The sequence below is a fragment of the Mus caroli genome, chromosome 15 (assembly GCF_900094665.2).
Source record: "Mus caroli chromosome 15, CAROLI_EIJ_v1.1, whole genome shotgun sequence".
Lineage (NCBI taxonomy): Eukaryota > Metazoa > Chordata > Mammalia > Rodentia > Muridae > Mus > Mus caroli.
The window spans coordinates 84931176-84953848 of NC_034584.1; positions in this window are offsets into that span (position 1 = coordinate 84931176).

The window sequence follows — 22673 nt, forward strand, 5'->3', positions numbered from 1 at the left end:
ATTAAAAATTAAAAAAAAAGAAACATATAACGATTATATCTGCATTGCATATATGCAGGAAATGAAGGCTTTCCAACAACTTTTATTTATAAAAATCATATCTATATTTCAGGTTCAACTGAAAACAAGACAAAACAAAACAAAAGCAAGTCCTAGGTCAGTTCTCGCTAACTCCACCCCTCCCCTTGAACCACATCCAGGACTTTTCCTTCTGCAGATCTGTACTGTGTTTTCCTTTTGTCTTTGTTGTGGTAATGATCATTTTCTAACTCTTCAACCAGGTTAACAATAAAGGGCAGAACTTGTAGAATACCCAGGAGGGCAGCTCGTACTAAGTAAATCAGTAGTTTCCAAAAGAAGGGTATGCTTTGATGTCAACCCAGAACTCGTTTTCATAGTAAATAAGCACTAGCTTGCCTCCTGGTTGGAGTTCTCAGAGGACTGCTTCCAGATCACAGTGTCTGAAAGTGGGAGTGTTCGCACGCTCAGGAAGGAAACCAGGGCACCTAACATACCAGCACATTTTAGAGATCAAAACCATCTTAGATTCCAACCCACCTCTGTTCATCCTACGGTTAAGGGGAGAACTGAAGGCTATTACCATTGCTACCCCAACAACTTCCCCCACAATCCTCACCTAACACAGGAGTTACACTATAAATTACTGGTAGACTTCAATAACTTAAAATTCAGGTAACACAACTCGATGGCCAGGGCTTTTAATTCTCAAAATTAGTTTCACTATGCATTTTTTTTCTTTTCTTTTCTTTTCTTTTTGGGTTTAGAAAAATCATATCCTACAAATGCTGTTTGTTTATGAAGTTTGCATGCTGAAAATTAAGAAAAGGGTTAGCTTAAAATCTTGAAGGAATCATTCATTTTATAGTAAAGCAATTGTTAACATGTTTTTGCTACCTACATTTTGTGGTTTGGACACAAGGTCTGGGATAGACAGAGCAGTCTGGCTTCATAGTACCTATATAGGTAAAGATCACTTTGAACTCCATAGCTTCCTACATCCATCACCCACCCAATTGTGTTAATTTATTTTATAATGAATCTTAGCATTACTGAAAAAAATCAAAATTTTATCTATATACCATGTGGACATTTTCTCATCTCTGTTTTTAATATTAATGGGAATTTCTCTTTTTCCCTTTTTTAAATCTAATTTATATTGCTACAAGTTTGTATATCACTTCTGCTAAAGTGTTCAAATTATTCTTCTAAGGGGGAAAAATGGCAAGTAACTAAACTTCCTTTCATTAAAAATCCAAAAAAAAGGGGGGGATGGATAATTTCTAAATTGAAAATTATACCTAAGATACCCACATCTCAGGGAAATTCAGAGAACAAAACCCCCTGTAAGTGTTTTGGACTTTTGTTGAGTTTCCAGCATGTGTGTATTGCAGACAGCCTGATTACCCCAAAGCACTGGCCCAGTTAATTGCATTCAAATGCAAATTATAGCTATTGAGTCAAGCTGGCTTAGAGCCAAGTTCTTAAGAGGCATGCTTCCCCCCACCCCCCTCTCTCTCTTACTAACTGTGCAGGACCAAACTTGACTGGCAGTTGGAGACAGTCATTCATTACAACTCGGTTCTTTGTGCATTTGGAGGAGGAAGGAGGGTTGTGTGTTTGTTGGGGTTTGGGGTGTGGGGAAGAGTAATAACGTAGAGATGAATTACTAAAAGATGATTTTATCTGTTTTTAATTTTAAAAAGTCCTTTACCTCTTATTTATGCATCTATCCCCTCACTCTTCTGTTGCGCTGAATTTTCTTCTAAACTCATTTACTTCCTCATCTCCTCTTGAAAGAGCTGGCCTGCTTCGAGGTACACTGCTGTAGAGACCCCCAACTTTCAGACTGTACCCATCCCTGAGTCGTCCCACTTTATAAAGCAGTGGGTTTTAACTGAGATATTCTGTTTTGAGTACAAGTGCCAAGGTAGAGTGACTCTGCAGCGTGTTTGTACAAGCAAACAGCAACCATCTGCCAGCACCCCAAGGGGCACACACTGGTCTTTTATCTGCATTCATAAATAATGATATCAGTGACCCTTGATCTTATCAATTATACAGATTTACTCCCTTCACTTGTGACTATGAAAGGACAGATGTGGCAGGCAGAGTGACCCAACACCTGTCACTTATCCAGGAAAATTGTCAAAGGGTAGGACCTCTGTCCCCAGGGCTCCAGCACGTGACACACAGCTCACTTTGAAGTGACACTTAAAACTGCTTGTCACCTGGTCAGCCTTCAGGTGACAACTTCTTATCTGGCCTCTACAGAGACTTTTCTGTGTCAACTCTCTACCTTCAGCAGTACCAGTTGAGATCACGTTATGCCCTACTCTAAGTTATTCTACAGGGTGAAGAGAAAAGAAAGGGAAGGGAGGGAGGAAAGGAGGGAAGGAGGGAAGGGAGGGAGAAAGAGAAGAGTGGTTTTCAGGCTGGACCTTGCCCTGAGACACTCCATTTTAAAAATAGTTTTACTCAACTTTGAAGGATGAGAACTATTGCATACCAGGTTGGACTAGCAAACCATGCCACCTGTCTGGCAGCATGCTAGCAGCACAGATGAAGTGATGGACTTGTTCCTTGGAGTAGACAGGAAGGCATGAGGGTGTACGGAGATTGTATGCCTGAGCGTAGACAGGAAGCTACTATATTAAGTTTTCAAGGTGAACTGAGGCTGTAGGGGCTCTTGACAGTCTTAAATCCTATCAAGGAACCAGGCCCTGAACGTGTCGGACTGAGGAAGGGGTGTAACTCCTTCACCTGGCCCCCATAAGTGCTGACTATCTAGCATTGCCCTATTCATTGGTCATCTGATCCCAGTGTGAGTCAAGGACCAACAGGCAGAGAATTCCTTACCATACTTGAGGCTTTGGCTAGGCTGGGGCTCCTATTTGTTGACTCAGCATCTGCCTGCCTCACTCACCCTTTTGGACCTGAACCCACAGTTTCTCCCCTGATCTGGTAAAGCCTTTCAGATCTCAGCTGATCTCAACTCTGCCGTCTCACTTAAAATCTGCTGTAAACTCTGTGTATGTCTGTGTGTGTGTCTATGTGTCTATCTTTGTGTGTGTATCTGTGTGTCTGTGTCTTTGTATATGTCTGTGTGTGTGTAGAAAGATTGTGCTTTCACTTAGCAACATCTATCAAAGATATCTGATTGTCACAATTTTGTAATTTTTCCAAATACTAAATTTCCTTCTTCTTTTTTTGTTGTTACTACTCGTGTCATGTCTCAACACATTACGGCTCCTGCCTTCTTTACCTTCCACCTTGGACTCCAATCTTCAGATATAAGCAAATGCTAGAAGACAGGTCCCAGGTCCTGTGTTTGAGGCCCCTGCTTCTGTCTTTGGACATTGGATGCTGTCCCAAATGTTTGTTTCCCAGAAAGGTCATGTGTTGAGTCACTAATGCCTAAAGTGGGAAGTGATAGAAGTTAAGTTTATGATGGCAGGACCCTATGGCAGGATGAATGTCTTTGTAAAAAGATGCACCAGAAAGCACCATCACCCTTCTCCCCACCTCCCCACCCCCCACCCCTCACAAAGGCAGGAATGTGAGGCCACAACGAGAAGCCAGACAAGTTAGAGATAAGAAACCCTTACAGGAGCTGTGCTGGCTGGTTTTGTGTGTCAACTTGACACAGCTGGAGTTATCACAGAGAAAAGAGCCTCCCTTGAGGAAATGCCTCCATGAGATCCAGCTGTAAGGCATTTTCTCAATTACTGATCAAGGGTGAGAGGGCACGTTGTGGGCAATGCCATCCCTGGGCTGGAGGTCCTGGGTTCTATAAGAAAGCAAGCTGAGAAAGCCCAGGAAAGCAAGCCAGGAGATAACATCCCTCCAGGGCCTCAGCATCAGTTCCTGCTTCCTCACCTGTTTTTCCAGTCCTGACTTCCTCTGGTGATGAATAGCAATGTGGAAGTGTAAGCTGAATAAACCCTTTCCTCTCTAACTTGCTTCTTGGTCATGATGCTTTGTTCACAAGTAGAAACCCTAAGACAGTAGCCAAACAGGAAAGCATGCTGATCTCAGAATTGCCAGCCTTTAGAATGTGAGAAATAGGGACTGGAGAGGTGGCTTGCCGGTTATGAGCACTGGCTGTTCTTCCAGAGAACCGGGTTTGAGTCCCAGCTCCTGTATGGCAGCTCACAACTGTCTATAACTCCAGTTCCATAGATCTGGCACCCTTGCACATACTATATACATTCATGCATACATGCATACATACATATATGCATACATGCAGTCAAAACCGTCAACGCACATAGGAGAATGTGAGAAATAGACTGTTACCTTAGCTATAGAATTTATGGTATTCATTACAATAATCAGAGCAGGTCAGAATATAACAGAATATAATATGTAAGGAGAAAAACTGCAGTTCAAACTGAAGATGATGGAGAAAGGATGACATAACAGAAGATTGTCCGGCATCTGGGATTTGATAAGATGAGGTGATAAGGCTATTAGGCCGCAATTGTACATACTCTGTCCTTTAAGAAGAAAAAAATGTCCCCAAACGGATTCAGAGGTCAGTAAAGACACTATTTCAGTATAAACAAGTCATATGAGACTGAACCCCTACAGATGGGACCTCACCTAGAGGTTTACTTGGTCCTTCCTAGGGGACCCAAAGGTGAAGCATTGAATAGAAAGGTGGAGATTCTCAAGCTGGTAGAGTCTAACAGACCACCTCTGGGAATGGTGTAGATGGGTTTTGGGATCCATCCGTCTTCCCTCTTGATTTCTTGCTTGAAAATGATGTGTACCTCCTCTGTGTTCCCATCATGGTATTTTGGAAGCATAGCTTTTCTTAGTTCACAGGTTGTCAGTAATAACGGCATGCAAATTCCCAAGCTTTAGCAGAGACTTGAGCCTCTCGTAGACGTTCTGCAGTGTGCCAGGCATTCTGGTGCTTTGTGTATAACATTTATTTCTCACAGACATAGTTTTTGACCTTTTGAATTTTTTTTTCACAAAGCCCAAATCTTCCTAGACTCATTACCCCTTTTCCATACCCACCCAACTTTGTGTCCTTTTTTGGTAATCCATCAAGACCAATTTGTGCTGTTAAAATATTCTTGAACGTGTGGTGTTTTACTAGACTGATGACAACTTACAAGGGCTATCTCTCCCAATCCTGGCAGTTAACAATTGCCAATTGTTCCACAGCCAGAAGTAGGATTTCATTTCTAACTCCCCTCTCTATACTAGGATTGGATCTGGCTTAGGCTTGCACAAGCTTAGTGCGTGCTGTTGAAACCACTACATGAAGTTGCTCTACTGTATCCAGAAAACACTGCTTGTTTGTAGTCTTCCATCACCTCTAAATTTTACAATCTTTTCATCACCTCCCCAATAAAGATCCCTGAATCATGGGAAGGTGGAGATGATATATACATGTTCCATTTGTGGCTGGGAGTTCTGTAGTCTCTAATTCTCTGTACCTAGATTAGTTGTGGCTCTCTGTTTTGATCATAGTCTACTGCAGTTCTCAGACGAGAGTTGAAATACATTGATCTATGGGCATAATGATGCCATTAGTAGCCGTAACAATACTATGCTCTTTTAGCAAATAGTAGTAGAGTCTACCCTAGGCTCTATCTAGCCACAAGTTCTCAGCCTGATAATGGTACCAGCTATGGGTTTTATCTTGTGGAGTAAGCCTACATCCAAGCAGAAAGTGTTTGGTTACTCGAGTGATGTTTGTACCACTACTACACCGGTGGATAAATCTTGCTAGGCCAGCCACTACTGTGGTATTCAGGGTGCTCAGCACAGCACAATTAATGATTGTTTCCCACCCCTAAGAAGTATATATAGCACCTCCTGGGATCATGAAAGCCAGCCAGCAGGGATGCCACACAAGGCTGATTTTGCTATCACTCAAGTGTGTGGCATGTTTAACAAGAAAAGATGGTCTTATTGTCAACTTTTGGATGAGAGATTTCTGGATGAGAGCTCCATGGTCAACAGCTCCAAAAGAAACAACCCATTCCTGACACTCACTGGACTTTTTCTTTATCAGCTTTTGGAATCTATTGGAGATATTGTTGCCTATTATTGGATAATTCCATTTTAAAGTTGTGTGTGCTACATTAGTGAAGTCCCATGAGAACTTTTTGAAAGGAGTTGGTGATGTGCATCTAGGACTGGTGTGTAAAGAATAGAGTTGAGGAGCTGTCTTAGTCATGGTTTCTATTCATGCATAAAACATCATGACCAAGGAGCAAGCTGGGGAGGAAAGGGTTAATTCTCCTTATATTTCCACACAGCTGTTCATCACCAAAGGAGGTCAGGACGGGACCTCACATAGGGCAGGAACTTGGAGGCAGGAGCTGATGCAGAGGCCATGGAGGGGTGCTGCTTACTGGATTGTTTTCCCTGGCTTGTTCAGCTTGATTTCGTATAGAACCCAGTTCGACCAGCCCAGGGATGGCACCACCCACAATGGGCTGGGCTCTCCCGCCTTGATCACTAATGGAGAAAATGCCTTACAGCTGGATCTCATGGAGGCATTTCCTCAAGGGAGGCTCCTTTCTCTGATAACTCCAGCTTGTGTCAAGTTGACACACAAAACCAGCCATTGGGGGAGGTGGGCAGAAAAGTTAGTCAAGGATACAGTGGAACTCTGGCAATTGGCAGGGTAGGATGAGTTGCTGGAATGAGTCTAATGCTCCTCTCTGGATACAAGTTACCCTAAGATCCTGAGGATGAATGAATTTGACCGCATAAATTTAGTGTCTGCTGAGAGAAGGGCCAAATATGCAAGTCAGGTGGATTGGGTTAGCAGCACAAGTTGGGTCTCCTTACCGGAAGAAGTACAGGAAGGCAGGAGCTGGACACACGTTCCTCAGGAAGGTTGCAGGGTTGGGTAGGGTGGTCAAGGTGTGTGTAGTGCCCAGTCCTGAAGAGGGGTGAACTGTGAGTCAAGGGTATGCTTGGAGTTGTTGGTGGCCCTCAGGTAGGTCACTAAGGCATCTTCACAATAATCTTAGAGCCAGGTGATATCCGTATATTACCATTGAGACAGGGGACACCATGCTTTAATGATTTATAAAAGGCCCCACAGTTGGTGACTCCAGGCAAGTTAGTAATAAAATAAGACTAACAAAATATTCAAATAAGGACAAAAACATAAGCAGATGCATCTTGAGCACTTTGGAAACCAGAAGTACAAGACCTGCATTGGAACATGACATCACTACTTTGAGTGTATCAAGACACTCTATCATATCTCTCAATCCCAGAAATGTGTCTTCATAATAGCCCCCCTTTGTCCCTCAGAGAAACACTTCAAGATCCTCCTTGGAAACTTACAATGGCACAGGGTCCCAACCCTTTTGTCTTACGTCTTTTCCTATACAGATACACCTTTGATAAAGGTCAAATTGTAAATTAGACACAACAAGAGGTGTTAGACTCTCCTTTCTTTCTCCCTAAATACGAGTTATTTATACAGATGTGTGTATATGTGTGTATTCATATGTGTATCAAAAATACCTGCTGTGGGGCTAGAGAGATGACTTAGTGGTTAAGAGCACTGGCTGCTCTTCTAGAGGACCAGGGTTCAATTCCCAACACATACATAGCAGCTCATAACTGTAACTCCTGTTTCAGGGGATCTGATCCCCTCTTCTGTCCTCCACAGACACCAGACATACATGTAGCACACAGACCATACATGCACACACAGTACCCATACACATTATTTTAAGGATTTATTTATTTATTTATTATATGTAAGTACACTGTAGCTGTCTTCAGACACTCCAGAAGAGGGTGTCAGATCTCATTATGGATGGTTATGAGCCACCATGTGGTTGCTGGGAATTGAACTCAGGACCTTTGGAAGAGCAGTCAGTGAGTACTCTTAACCTCTGAGCCATCTCTCCAGCCCCCACCCATACACATTTTTAAAAATACCTTGTTGTACTAGATCTGTCCCCTTTATTCATACTGAGATAAGGTACTTATTAAAAACTTGAAAGACAGAATCCCCAAATACTTGCAAACTGAATCCAAGAACACATCAAAAAGATCATTTACGGTAATCAAGTAGGCTTAAAGCCCACAAAAATTAGAGAGGGCTGTAGACATGGCTCAGTCGTTAAGAGCACTCCACCCTCTTACCAAGTTCCCTGTAGCCATGCCTGGTGGCTCACAGATGCCTGTAACTTCAGTTCCAGGGCATCTTATCCTCTCTGTCCCTCTTCAGGCATCCCGAATCACAGCACCCCGAATCACAGCACCCCATTCACTTGGCATACACTGATCATCTGAAATTGAGGTGTTTGTGTTGAATTTACTTTTTTTTTTAATATTGAATTCTGGCAACTTCCCTTTTCCTTCTTGCTTTTTGCCCTTTGAATTATGAGGGTCTGACATCATTGGTTGCTTTTTTGAACTAATTTAATTATAAGGCCACTATGCACAATGCTCTGGAGACTTAATTATATGCATACTTCCTGGAGCCGTGCCGTGGACAGCAACCATTGATGATGTATTATTGAGTAAAACGTTCCAGATCACATTATGATTTTGTTCTTTCCCACTCAGGTTCTCCAGATACTTTTAACTTAAAGCTCAGCATCAAAATTGCTTCGTCTCCCACCTCTAATAAAGCCAAAGCAAAATGGAATTTAAAAATAAAAATGTCGGGGCTGGTGAGATGGCTCAGTGGGTAAGAGCACCCGACTGCTCTTCCAAAGGTCCAGAGTTCAAATCCCAGCAACCACATGGTGGCTAACAACCATCCGTAACGAGATCTGGCGCCCTCTTCTGGAGTGTCTGAAGACAGCTACAGTGTACTTACATATAATAAATAAATAAATCTTTAAAAAAAAAAAAACTTAAAAAAAATAAAAATGTCTATCCATGTCTTACCATCCCACCCCATTTTAAGCATTCTTTAATTTAAAATCCTCATTGGCTCGTTTCCTGAGAGCCTGACAGAGAACAAACATTTGAGCCTTTGTTCTTGGAGAGAACACTTTTATGCAGTCCAGGACCCTTAAAGTTTCCCAGGCTCTGGTCAAAAGGGGTGTTTCCCAGCCTTGAGTGGCACCTGAACGCTTGCCATTCCCAACAGAAGAAGAGTTTCAGTGTCTTCAGGCAGATTAAGCAGAGCTTTTTCAGAAGCCAGCAGGGGCAGCTGCAGCCTCCAGTTCAGTCACTATAAGCCGTTGGCAGAGCTATGGATCGCTTGCTTCCTAAGCCTCCGCGCACTGCAACCCTGGAACAGGATCATCAGCCATGCATGGCTTCCTTCGCATAGTCTTGAAAAAAAAAAAATACAGTTTGCCTGTGTATGATTAATAATGTTATTTCGAATTATCTAGAAAGTTTGTACTCGCATGGTTTTGTTTGTTTGTTTGTTTTTGTTGTTGTTGTTTTAGAAATATTCTGTGAAAATTCAATTGACTAAAGGTATATGGCAATGAGACTTTCAAATGAAAATATAGGGAACTCTAAGAACTCAATAATATAAAACACTGTAGACTTCTTGTTGGGAATCGTTGTAGCGTGGAAAGAGGAAGTTGACCTGAATAAGTTCTAACACGGTGATTTGTATGTATTCAGTTTACATTGGCATAGACAAAATTGTACTACACAGAGCGGATAGCTGAGCTATGCAGAAGCCGACGGGTGGGAACGTCATCTTGGACTACAGCTGGAAAGTACAGAGGGTACTCTGCGTGTGCTTAAAGGGAGGAGAGTTGGCTGAGCCGTATAAGATGTTGACGTTAGCCCATGGGCGCGTTGGACAGCACGGGAGAGGCTGGCAGCACCCTACAGTTTCTCAGAGCCTTGAGGTAGAAACCGAGATCAGAATCTAAGCCATCTCACCCAAACTGGGTGATATCTGGGAAGGCAAATCTGATTATGTCATACCCTAGCCTAAATGTCTTGTATAATCGCCACTAAGGTCCAACATCTTAACACAAGGCCCATCTGGTTCTCCACGTCATCTATACATACATTACCTTACCTTATTAACCCTCCAAGTTCTAGAAAGGCTGTACGCCGGCTAGTCCGAACTTGCTGCTGCCCTGTTCGGGCGGTGCGCTCTTGTTTTTCCACATGGTCCCTGCGTGGCTTGCTCTATTGGCTGTCCTTCCTGCAGCCCATAGTCTTGCGAGCCTGCCTTTACTCATCAATTCCTACCTCAGTGGCTCCTCTAAGATTATGCTAGTCTCCAAAAGATGCCATCCCCACCTCTGTTATATTGCTGCGCATTGTGACATGATTCTCTGATAGTCGTGGCTTGTTCTCCTCCGACGTGCAGTTACGCAAGCTCAAAGACCACACTCATAATCTACACTTGTATCTTAGAGTTGGCTTTGAGTCCAAGTTGTGATAGGTAAAATTCCAAAATGAAGTTGTAGTTTATGATAGGTTGTCAAGATAACCTGCGACGTTTCAGGCTTATAAAGTTGGTGATCATTTCTTCCAGAAGTGTAATACATCAATTATTTTAAAATTATATTATGTTAGAAAAGACAAAATAAATAGTATGGGTAACGTTCTGGAAAATGAAGGGCATGAACAATAAATGAAATATTAATTTATGAATTGAAGGTAAATCTTAGAGGATGTAAAAATATAAATGAACACTTACAAGCCGGGCAGTGGTGGCACATGCCTTAAACTCCACCACTTGGGAGGCAGAGGCAGGCGGATCTGTGAGTTCAAGGCCAGCCTGGTCTACAGAGTGAGTTCCAGGACAGCCAAGGCTACACAGAGAAACCTTGTCCTGTAAAAACAAAGGAAAACAAGCAACAACAACTACAACAACAAACACATGTATAGCAGGCAAAATTACGAAATGGAAATAGCAAGAGCACATTGATGGTCTTTAGACCATACCCAAACAGACAGAGTTAATAGAGAGCATGGTAAGAGAGTGTTATTTACAAAAGGACAGAAATACATAAAAACTAGTTCACAGTCACGGTAGCCATGGCTGTGGTCACACACTCTGACTGTTGCTACTCCATGCTTTCTCGGCCCAAGAAACCCAAACAAAACGGCAGTGGCTCACCAGGCTTAGTGGCCTGCTGAGCTATGTCTCGGTGAATTTGTCCTTGAGTTTCTCAACTCTGATTTTCTTTCTTCTTCTTTTTCTTAAGTACACACAGATATGCATACACACACACACACACACACACACACAGGGTTCACACATATAAACAGTATGGCACACATGTGGAAATCAGAGGATAGCTTAATTTGCAGGAGTCAGTTCTCATTTCATTCTGTGGGGCCCAGGAATTGAACTCAGGTTTGCCACCCTTGGCGGCAAGTACTTCTCTACCCACTGAGCCATCTTGCCAGCCTGACTGATTTTCGGGGATATGAAGTGCCAAGAATCCTAACGCAGCAAAGTATGGTAGAGGACTGCGCATGTTGCACAAGGGATTTGGGGACTGCAGGACTTCTCCCGTAACCTGGCTTCACTGTGGCAAACTTCTCTCTTTCTTCCCCTGGCTCCATGCTGGATGACTCAACACACTATAATTTGAGTGTCTTAATTTTGTCTGTGCCAACCACTTTCTTGACCTCTGAATTAGCTCTCCTGATGGTATAATGGAGGAAGCCATTGTGTCCGCGGGACTCTTCACTAGACAGGTAAAACTCTTAAGCTTGGTGGATTCTTTGGAATCACAAAGCTTAGAGGAAGTGAACAAGTGACAGACCAAAATAATAATAATAATACTCATCATCGTCGTCATCATCATCATCATCATCTTTCAAGTGAAAAGAATGGATTCCATGTAATCACAAAACATTGAAAGCAAGTCCCCTGCGGTTAAGATAATTTTCTTGTTAAGTAGTAAGAGCCCTCCTACTAACACTCAAGCGACAGACTACAAAATTGAGTTGGTGAACTCTTAACTCAGTTCTTAGGTGGATGACTTAGCTGGATTTCTTAAATTTGCTGAGCGGCTGTTTTGTCCCATGGCACATGAGAAAAACAAACAAACAAACAAATTCAACATTCTTTTGTAAGTGTAGCACTTACCATCTCTGACCCTCTGGTACTGTGCATGAGCCTCCTCTACTCTGTTAGAGTCTTCTGAGTGAACCAAAGAGATTCTCTGCAAAGAAAGAATTTCATTTCAAAAGCAGAAATTAAGCTCGACTTTATTCCTCTCAGGTTTGCCTCACACATTTCAGACTTGTCATTCCTCAGGAATTGTGTGAGCAAGTTCTTCAAAATACAACGTTCGGTCCCTGTGGGTCTCTTTCGTTGTAGAACCTTGGCTGCCATGATGGTGATGACTGTCCCCTGGTTCTGTTTTGAATTATTTTGAAGGCAAGTGGACACTTCAACAAGCTGTGACACTTTCCGTATTACCACACAATCCTATTGCAAGAAAATCCTTAGAATAGATGAACACAGCATACCTTGTTATGAACCATTTCTTCGTCCCTTTCAAAATTCAGGGTGAAATTAGACTGTCATCACGAGAACTTTCATTAGGAGGAGGAGCCTCTGGCAGGTGTTGGGGCCAGGGCCTCTGTCCTCATGAGTGAGTTCATGTTTTCATCACAGGGACAGGTTCATTATGAAGGGGTGACTTTGTTTCTTTCTCTGCATTGGAGAGACTGCCTTTCCCTTCCCCTTCACGGCCCTCTAACACATAAGCCTTTATCATCTCATGACACAAGAAGGTCCACACCAGAATGGGTGTCTTGGTCTTAAACTTTTCTTCCTCCAAAAGTGAAAGAATCCATTTCTGTTCCTCACAAATTACCTAGACACAGATGTTTTGCCACACCAGCAAAAGCAGATGAAGACTTGCTAGTTATGTGATATGTTTTTCACATTCCTCTTACCCAAGGGAGTAGGGTAAGATTCAGTTTGAAAGGCCAGTTTTCTAAAGGAAAGACTATGGGGAGGAGTTGAAGGATACTCATGAGAGTTCCTTTAACTACTTATTTTATGAGTCTTGATAATGAAATTAAAAGGGAGGAAGAACAATGTTAATATTTATTTCTGCTCGTCTTAAATATAATTAAAGTAATTCTATGCTTTGGTTTTTGCTGAATAATCTTGGTCTTAATCCTTCTGGTGAATGTGGTATAATTATATTATTTATTTAGTCTGAAGTACACAGAAACTTCCCCCCTTGCCACCATAGTAGCTCTATTCTTCTCTTTTCTTTTCTTCTACTGTGTTGCCTTCCATTTTGATAAGCCCAGCCTGGACAAGCAGTACTTGCTCCATCATGATGAGTAAGTTCTTAAATAAAGGCTCTGCTATTGGTTCTACTACTTATTTGACTCACCATGAACAAGTCACACAAATGTTTGCCCCTCAGTTGGAAGCCCAGCTGTCTAGACTTTCAGGAATGTTAACCGAACAAGTTTTCATTGCAACAAACTCTTCCTGTCTTTACTGATCTGTTGTTCAGAAACCCATATAAAGATGCGTCTCTTTACTTTAAAAACATAGATTTATGGGTGGGCATTTTATTGAGAAAGAGTTTTCCTCTGGGAATGGCCTAGAACTCATACCTCTAAAACACTACTCCCTCCTCATCTTCTTAAGTGTTGAAATCATAAGTCTAAGCCACCATGGTCTTCTAACATAGGTTACTTTATATCATATTTTAAAATCTGTATTTATAATATTTGTCTCAGTGGCTTCAACTATACTCTCTAATTAATTCCATCCTAAGAGCTAAAGTAAATGTTTTAAATAAAATGAACTTGAAAATTATTCTTAAAATAACTTTCCTGGGGCTGAAGAGTTGGATCAGCAGTTAAGAACAGCTGTTGCTCTTGCAGAGGACCTAGGTTTGAGTCCCAGCTCCCCCATGATGGTTCATAAACATTTAGAATTCCAGTAAGAACTAGAGTTATAAATCTTCATACACATAGTAAAAATAAATAAATCTAAAAAATTGTAAATGAGCTTTCTTAAAATTATTTGTAGTACTAATGTGCAAGGTAAGGACTTGCGCTGCCGGGCGTGGTGGCGCACGCCTTTAATCCCAGCACTCGGGAGGCAGAGGCAGGCGGATTTCTGAGTTCGAGGCCAGCCTGGTCTACAAAGTGAGTTCCAGGACAGCCAGGGCTACACAGAGAAACCCTGTCTCGAAAAAAATCAAAAAAAAAAAAAAGGTAAGGACTTGCTCAGAAAAAAAAAAGGCCAACAATTGATAAGTGAGACTTGAAATTAAAAGGCTTCCGTATAACAAAGAAGATAATTATAAAGAAAGGCAGCCTAGTGAATGGATTAATATTTACAACACACAAAGAAGTCAAAGCCCATAAAATTAAGAAAACAAACATGCCAATCCAAAGTAAGCTATAAATCTGAGTGGCAAATACTTGAAAGCAACACAAATGGGTGATGAGCACTCAAAATGGCTTACACCATCATTAGCCAACAGAAAATGAAAATGAAAACCACTTTAGGATTTCATCTTATCCCAATTAGAATGGCTACTATCAAAAAATCAAATGACATCTATTGATATTTTTTAAATAATGTATGAAATATGACAAAAACTATCACATGTTAAGTTGTACAAGACAAATCAACCGAAGGAAAAGAACTCAAGAGAAGCCATAAGAATCAGAGACCCACTCGTTTGCACACTCAGGAATCCCATAAAAACATTAAACTGGAAGCCATAGTGTCTATGAAGAGGACCTGGTTGCAGGCCCGTGCAAGCCCTGTGCATGCACACTTAGTCTTTGTGAGTTCACGTGAATTTTATGATGATTTAGAAGGCCTTGCTTTCTTGGTGTTCTCCATCCTTTCTGTCTCTTACACTCTTATAGTTGACCTTTGCATCTTAGTGGGTTCTTCTTTTCATCACCCTTTATACCCTTGGATTTTACCCATTATCACTAGATAGGAGAGAAAGAAGGATAGAGGGGGAGAGAGATACCTGAATTGAATTTTCTTTATTTTGTTTCTTCTTTTAGCATAATTACTAACAAATTCCAACCAACCCTCCTCAATGACCAACAACCACTCACCCTGACTCTCAGGGCCCTGGCCCTCTGAAAAGTTCCCAGAGATCCAAACGCCACACAGTTTCAGAAACTATCTACATCTAGCAAGATTACACCTCTTCTAGAGCATGAGGCAAATCATAGTCAGCTGCTGTGGACAGTCTGAAGCAGCCCCATATCCCCACACCTGGGATTAAAGTGAAAACATATTCTTATACTATTTCTGTGTTTGTTTGTTTGTTTGTTTGTTTTAATAAAGGAAACCAAAGTTCCAGAATTGTCACTATACACTCTTTTCACCTCCTATTCTGCGAAGTTCTCTGAGCTCTGAGGGGACAATTTGATGGAGACATCCCATTGAAGGCTGAGTGTTTCAAGGTCTATGATTCTCCGCTCAGTGTCTGACTGTAGTTCTCCACATCTGTCCCCAGCTGCTGTAGGGAGAAGCTTCCTTGATATTGGCTGAATAAGTCCCTGATCTATGTGCATAGGACATTATCATTAGCAGCCATTTATCACTACATTTTTTTTTTCTTTTGGCAACTATTATTTGGTTTTATTTTAGGTCCATGAATGAATAAGTGAATGAATGAATGAATGAATGCCTAGCCACCAGGGTAAAGGTTAACAACTGAACAGTCCCTTATACCTGTTGGAAGAGAGAAAATCAGTTTTCTCCAATAGAGTGACACTGGGTATATAAGCCATTCCAGGACAGGCCTCATTTTCAGTAGTTCACTAACATGTAATGGAATCCACAGTTCTCTCTCTCTCTCTCTCTCTCTCTCTCTCTCTCTCTCTCTCTCTCTCTCTGTGTGTGTGTATTTTCTGTTTTTATTTAGTATGCTGGTTGAATATGCTTGGCCCATGGAGTGGCACTATTAGGAGGTGTGTCCTTGTTGGAAGAAGTGTGTTACTGTGGGGGTGGGCAATGAGACCTTCCTCCTAACCGTGTGAGAGCTAGTTTTCTTCTATCAGACGAAGTGGTAGAACTCTCAGCTCCTCCTATACCGTGACTTCCTGGATGCTGCTATGCTCCTTAATGATAATGGACCGAACCTCTGAACCTGTAAGCCAGCCCCAATTAAATGTTGTCCTTATAAGAATTGCCTTGGTTATGGTGTCTGCTCATGGCAGTAAAACCCTAACTAAGACATATAGTTTTGGGGTTTGACATTTTATTTTATTTTATTTTTTGAGAAAGAACATAATGTTGAGTGGGTGGGTATGGGGAGAGGATCTGGAAGGACTTGGGAGAGGGAAAGAATATATGTTATATGCCAAAATTTTAAAAACTGTTTTAAGTAATAAAATATAATAAAAAGAACACACACAAAACAAACAGGAAATTAAATGACAACAAATACTGGTGAACTAGGGAAATAAGGACCCTTATTCACAGTTAGTGAGAGTGTAAACTACTGCTATGGGAATAGTATGAGAATTTCTCAAAAAGATAGGAATAGAACGATTATATTACCCAACTATACCACTTCTGGGCAGGTAGTCAAAGGATTCTATAGCCTATTATCAAGATACTTGCTCACCCATGTTCACAGCCACTCGATTACATAGCTTGGATATGGGATAAGCCTAGATGTCCACCAGCTGCTGACAGGCCAGTGAAAATATGGCACAGATACATGATGGAGGGCTTTTCCCCCCAATAATTTACTTATTTATTCACTTTACATCTCAATTGCAGACCCTCTCCACATGATGAGATTTTATTCATTTATAAACAAAAATGAAATTTTCAGGTAATTGAATAAGAAGAAAATAGAAAAATAATATACTGGGTGAAATACCATAGGCATAGAAAAAGCATATTCTGCATGTTCTCTCTCATATGTGAGTATGAACTTTGAGTCTCTAAATTTATATGTTCAACTTATAGTTTTTATATAGAGGCCAGAAATAGAGGAAGAGGCCATTGTGGGGAATTGATGTAAAGACCGGTGGATGTTAGGTAGAGAGGAGATGCCACTGTAGGAAAGATTTGTATAGGAAGAGCATGGGATGATGGGAGAAACAAGGGGTGGAGAGGAGCAGGAAATGTTAACCGAAATGAAGGGATTATACAAAGGCTACTCTCTGAAAAGTCCGCAGAGTTCCAAATGTCACACAATCACAGAAACTATCTGCAGCTGGCAAAGCTACGCCTAAGCTAGAACATGAGGCAAGTCATGCATAACTGCTTCAGACAGTCTGAATCAGTCACATAGCCCCACACCTGGGATTAAAACAAAAACACAGTCTTATAATATGTCTGAGTGTTTTAAAGAAACAAAATTCCAAAGTTTTCCTCGCAAGTGATGAAAATTAAATTCTCAAATTTTAAAAGAAAAGCTTGCAATTTCAGAGCAAATATGTGTATATATATGTGTGTGTGTGTGTGTATGTATGTATGTGTGTGTGTATATATATATACATATATACATATATATAAAAAAAACACTAAGCAAAGACATCTTCCCATGTGTGATATGCTTATCTTGAATATACTTGGATTTAAAAATAAATTGAGAAATGGTCCAGGAGAGGTGGAGTGCTAAGGTAATTTGGGGTTCATTTCCATTGTTTACCTTCCCTTCCCTTCCCTATTATATTCAGGAACCATTCCAGCAATCTACTTTGTAGCAAAGTGATTTCCTTCCTGAACAGGGATGACTCATTTGGTCTTTCTTCAAACATGACTTAATGCAGCATGTCTACATTAGGTGGAAGAAGCTCCCAGAAGAGTTTCTTAAAGACTCATCCTGTGATTGTTCAGTGCTAATGAGAGCTGCAAGATCACTAGAACCCTCTCTTTGTTAGTTGTGAAATCTTTCCAGCAAAGCTTTATCTACACAACTACACAGACCCCGCCATAGTAAATGCCACTGGTAGTGGGGATAGATAGTGATATTTTTCATTCTCAATGTTGTTAAAATGTTGTTTGTTTTTGTTTGTTTGTTTTTGTTTTCTAAACCCTTTGTACAGGGTAACTAAAAGATTTTAGTATACATATATGTATATGTATATATATATATTTTTTTTTTCTTTTGGTATCCCAAGCTGTCATCCCAGAACTCAGCAGATGAAGTGATCCTACCAGACAAGGTGGAGCCTATTAAAACATTACATCATCTGAACATAGCGAGCCAAGGAAAGATCTTCCCATTTGGTTTTTCCAAAGCAGCTTGTCCAGTAACTCACATCACTGTGGTGTTACCTTGGCTTGAGAAAATGTTAGTCTCCCTTCTACATTCATCGTTGTTGATAATGATCCGCTGGTTGCAGCAGTATGGTTGAGGGTTTATTTACAGAAGCATGGTGAATCTCCTTAGGGACTCCACCACGGAAGAAAGCACTCCAGAAGACAGGACAGGAGAACCTACCTAGGCAAAGACACATAGGTTTCCTTTGACCTCCCAGAAGGTCAAAGGAGAAGATCAGGCCTTAAAGAGAAGGGAAACCACCTAATTCCTTGTTTTGTTGATTTGTTTTGTTTTGTTTTGTTTATTTGTTGTTATTGTTTGTTTTTTCAAGACAGGGTTTCTCTGTGTAGCCCTGGCTGTCCTGAAACTCACTCTGTAGACCAGGCTGGACTCGCACTCAGAAATCTGCCTGTCTCTGCCTCCCAAGTGCTGGGATTAAAGGCGCGTGCCACCACTGCCTGGCCACCTAATTCTTCACTGATGTGATGTTGGGAATTGGTTCTAATACTTTGAATTAATCGGGAATCTGCGTGTCCAAACCCTGAAGGTCCTTGTCTCTAACTGGTTTTTGATTGAGAGTCAATAGTCAATGGGTGGGCAGAGAGAGGGGGGCAGAACTTTTAGATTGCTCGGACTTGGAATTGAGAGCGAGGAAGAGGAAGAATCTTCATGACTGGGGGTGGGGGTGGGGGACAGAGAAGGACAGGACGGACATAAGAGCTGCAGGAGAGAAAGCCAACCAGCCATGTAAGAATTTGGGTAAGTGGCTACTGGACACTTCCCCGATTGGGCCTGGGGTAATAGGGGAAGGTTTAGGAGTGCCCAACCTTTAAGCTAGTCATGGTATGTCAAAAATTAACTGTGTATGTGTGTATCTGAAAATCCAAATTGCTCCTGGGCGAGTGCGCCTTTGCAACCCATTGGAAGCCAAAGCAGTGTAGCCAGAACTACCGCTATGATGTGACTGTGACGTCACAGATGCCGGTCAAAGGGATCAGCCTCATTCTGGAAGAACTAATCCAAGGTGTAAATAGCTCACATTCAAACCCAGGGAAGCAAACCCAGTCCTGAGTTTCCTGGAGACTCAGGCTGCCAGGAAAATACTTTCATGGGGATTATTTTATTGGTTATTGAGCAGAGCTCCTTCCCAATCTAGTAGACTTTGGGAAGTCTTCACTTGGCTCCCACGTGTTCCAGGAAACCTTGCTTCTGACTAATATTGCTTCAGGAACTTCAGAGAAGACTCATGCCATCATGAAAGGGCATGGTTGCCTCTGGTTAAGAGTCTGTGAGGGCCCTTGTTAGTATATCCAGTAAGCCCAGAATTCAGAGGCATCATCATCTCTAAGGAATGCCATTTCTTACCTGATGGCTTCTATGTCATCAACCATACCAATGACAATGAGAGCATCCCATGGATCTTGTCCAACTGGTGCTGAAATAAGAACCTAGATCCTTGCAATGCAAGTAAGAAATGCAGATGCTGCCTGCCCCTTCCTTCCCTGGTGACACTTGCTGAGCCCTGTCACACTTCACCAAAGGCTTCAGAAAGCACATGAGCAAAGTGGTTGACATGTGGGTCCTGCCTAGGCTGGTGGAGCCCATGTCAAGCTTGGAGCTCAATATCTTGACCCATTCTCTACAAGCCCTGGGCAACACTGTCCCAGGAAAAGATCTATAGACCTAGATAAGCATAAATGGGGGGATGCTAGAGATATCGCCCCAGTTCTTGAAGTACCTGAAGGCCTCCATCCTTGGCTGGACTCTGAGCAATACAGTTTCTAGGAGGCCATCACATCTAGCAATGTGATCTGCCTCCTTGGGTGGTGCTTCTGAAAGTGAAGGATTCAAAGTCCAGAAAAGCCCGTGGATCCTGGCACTGTTCGGGGGGGCCACCTTGGGCCAACTATCATTCAGGAGTCTTGGTACCACTGTGTGGGAAGCCACATGTGCCGTTGCAGGGTGGCACTGGCTTCCGCTGGCCACCACGCATACATAGGCAGTAAAGTTTTTTTTGCCAAGATGAGGTTTTGAGAATTAACCAAAATTAACCAATCAGATGAGAGACAAGTTAACCANTCAGATGAGAGACAAGTTAACCAATCAGATGAGAGAGAAATTAACCAATCAGATGAGAGAGAAGTTAACCAATCAGATGTAGGCATGCAAATGAGGTGGTAAGCATAACCCATGCATAACCGTGTCAGACACACCTCTCCTAGGCCTATATAAGCAGCACCAGTTCTGGGCTTGGGGTCTCTTCGCCTCTGCAATCAAGCTTTCCCAATAAACGTGTGCAGAAGGATCCTGTTGCAGCATCGTTCTTGCTGGTGAATCGGGCGCGCACAAGACCATTGGTGAACGTGCTCCCTCCAAAAGTTAGAATGGTTATCGTTGGTTTTGGCATGTCTCTTCAAGGCTCCAGGCAGAGAAACTGCTGAGCAGGAAAGTCTGCAGCTTATGATGGGTGACCTCAGTGGTCCTGATGGAGGTGAGTCCTCAGAGCTCCACCCAAAGCATCCTATTTGGTCAGAACATCATTAAGAGACACTTTGGTTAGGGAGGAGATGGACATTTTCTGAGTCCAGGGCCAAGAGTGGGAAAGCAGAAAGTATTGAACAAAAAAATTACAGACCTGCCCCCACCTCTATACCATTAACCACACCATAGAGGATTAGCTTCTTTAGAATCACCACACTTACAGTCTTCAGTTTTTTCATCTGTAAAAGTTTTAAAACTAAAACTTAAGTGAAATAGTCAACACTCTCACCTCTTCAACAAAACCAAGAAAAGAATATAATAGCCATGTCAGAACAGAAGTCAGAATTCTCCCCTTTCCTGCTCCTTCCTCAGTCTTCCCTTCTTCCTTTGCATTCCCAGGACATTAAACAGGGACCTTTCTCTCCTGGCTCTAAAATTCCCAAGCCCTTAGCTGCATATTACTAATTACTATTGTCTGGATGCCCTAATCAGGAGTTGTGAACTCCTTAAGATGGCTTAAGCCTGCTGTTGTTCCTGCTGTGAGGCTTACCCCATCTTCTACCAGGTTGCTGAAGGCTAAGCATTTTATTACAGAGCAAATCAGTGACTGATCTGAATGTGGAGACCAGCAAGCTAGCCTCCTGGCTCTCTCTTTGAGCTCCAGAATGAATGGCCCCATTGACTGACTTCCTCTTCTATGGATTTCAATAGCACCTTAAAGAGATTCTGCTGGAGATAGGAATACCTTCCTGTGCTGGGATTTGATGCTTCTGCACCTCCACTCACGGACAGTCCCCTGCAGACCTCAGCTATAGAAATGGAAGCTTGGCACAATACTGAGGAAGGGTGGGTCAAACACATGTATGACCAGTTTTCTTCTAGCAATGGTGCTTGGTGCACATTGCTTAGCCACTGAATATTTATGATGAAGGTTGTTTAGGCATAAATCAAGTGATGCTTATCCAGTTTGATTTAGCTCAGCTCTCTCCGACTACCACAGGGGTTCTGGGAATCAAACTGAGACTGTCGGGCTTGGCGGCAAGCCACTTTACTCAATGAGCCATATTGCCTGTCTCTTCATATTCTGTAATACACGATTTGCTGGTTTTGTTTTCTCATGGGGACTGAGAGACAATGTGCTCTTTAACTATTTTTATTTTATTAATTTTTACTGTTAACTTGATCAGCTTAAGAAACACCAGGGGAATTAACAAAACACACTCTGGGTGTGCCTGTGACGGTCAGTGTCTTCAGTGACAGATCACAAGGACTCTGATCTAGTGAAGGGATGTATTCATAGTAGGAAGGCATTATTGGCAGGTGTGAAAGACAGGGAAGTGACGCCTAACTGGAGGAAACAGATCACTGGAGTGTGTTCTGGCCCAGTTTCACCTTCTGTGCCTTTCGTGGCTTCTTAGCCGCCATGATGTTCTTTCTGTTCTATCACAGCCTCATCAGAAGGAATGAGCCGTTTACAACCACAACCAATAGGAGTCTCTGCCTTTTTAAGCTGCTTACGTGGGCGGACTATCTCCAAGCGAAGAATAATCAGAAAGGTTTTGTGATTTAGATTTAACATTGTGTCCTCCCAAAGTCAAGGTGGATGAACTCTTCTCAACCAGTTTCTGAGATTACCAGCTAAATATTTCAGTTGTTGAAAATTTCTACTCAGAGTGAGAAAGGACAGATTTAGATAAAGAAAATCTCAACTACCGCATGATATGTGCAGGACATAGATATCATTACTATCACAGATGTGTGGGCACACGTACATATGCATGTGAGACACATTTAAAAACAAGGCAGTGGGCTGGTGAGATGGCTCAGCAGGTAAGAGCACCAACAGCTCTTCTGAAGGTCCTGAGTTCAAATCCCAGCAACCACGTGGTGGCTCACAACCACCCATTATGAGATCTGACACCCTTTTCTGGTGTGTCTGAAGTCAGCTACAGTGTACTTATGTTACTTCTGTTAGTTATAGAGATGCACCTT